The following is a 1414-nucleotide window of genomic DNA, read 5'->3' as shown; positions in this document are numbered from 1 at the left end:
TGTGTGTGTGTGTGTGTGTGTTGTGTGGGTGTGTATGTGTGTGTTTGTGTGTGTGTTGTGTGTGTGTTTGTGTCGTGTGTGTGTACACAACACACACACACACACACACACCACCACAACCACACACAAATATCTATATATATATATTATATTAGATATAGAGATATATATGATAGATATAGAATGGTGCTCTGCATAGATAGGATAAAGTATTTTCACATGATTAGAGGAGGATATATATATATAACAATATACAGAGTATTTACCACACAAAACACACACCACACACCACACACACACACACACCACCACACACCACACACACACAAAAAATATATTATATATATATATATAGTATTATATATTGTATGTATATATAAAGGTATATATATATAAATATATTATATATTATATCTATATATATATATATCTATATATATATATTACACATTACATACATATACACACACGGATAAATATAATATATTAATATGTATATATAATGTATATCTATATATATATATATATATCTAGAGATGTATATATAGATATATAATATATAGATTTAAGGGAGGTAGGGATTAGACGTGTGGGTAGAGGGAGATGAGAGTAATATAGAGAGATAGAGAGAGAGATAGATAGATATATATACTTAAAGAGATATAAGGTATAGGATATGAGAGACGATATAGAGATACTATATATATTGTAGAGATAGAGATATATATTAGGAGATCTATATATATATATAACATAGACAGAGAGGGACACAACAACACCACACAACAAACACACACACACACACACACATACAACAACACACACAACACCACCACACACACACACACACACACACACAACACACAGAGAGAATAGAGTATAGATGATATAGGTAGTATATATAATATTATATAGATATGAGAAATGGGTAATATATGTATATATAGTATATATATCGATAGAGGAGATATGATAGATATATATAGCTGAGATAGAGCGAGATCATACATACATATACACAAACGTATAAATATATATATATAAAATATATATGTTATATATATATATGTACTATATTATATATAGGATATATATATTATATATATATATATATTTATATATATGTATATATATATTATTGTTTATTTATTATTCTATACGTGTGTGTGTTTGTATATATATAGATATATATCTATATATATTAATATATTATATATTACTTAGATATATTATATATAATATATATATAATACATACTATACACACAAGTATAAATAAATAAATAAATATATATATATACTAATATATAATCTGATAGTATGTAAATATATATATATATATATATAATATATATTATATGTATGTATGTATTAATATATTTCTATCAATCTGTTTATACTCACTTATATAGCGA

The sequence above is a fragment of the Penaeus monodon genome, unplaced genomic scaffold (genome assembly GCF_015228065.2).
Source record: "Penaeus monodon isolate SGIC_2016 unplaced genomic scaffold, NSTDA_Pmon_1 PmonScaffold_71, whole genome shotgun sequence".
NCBI classification, from domain to species: domain Eukaryota; kingdom Metazoa; phylum Arthropoda; class Malacostraca; order Decapoda; family Penaeidae; genus Penaeus; species Penaeus monodon.
The sequence above is the reverse complement of the archived record's forward strand: the minus strand, read 5'-3'. Positions refer to the sequence as shown.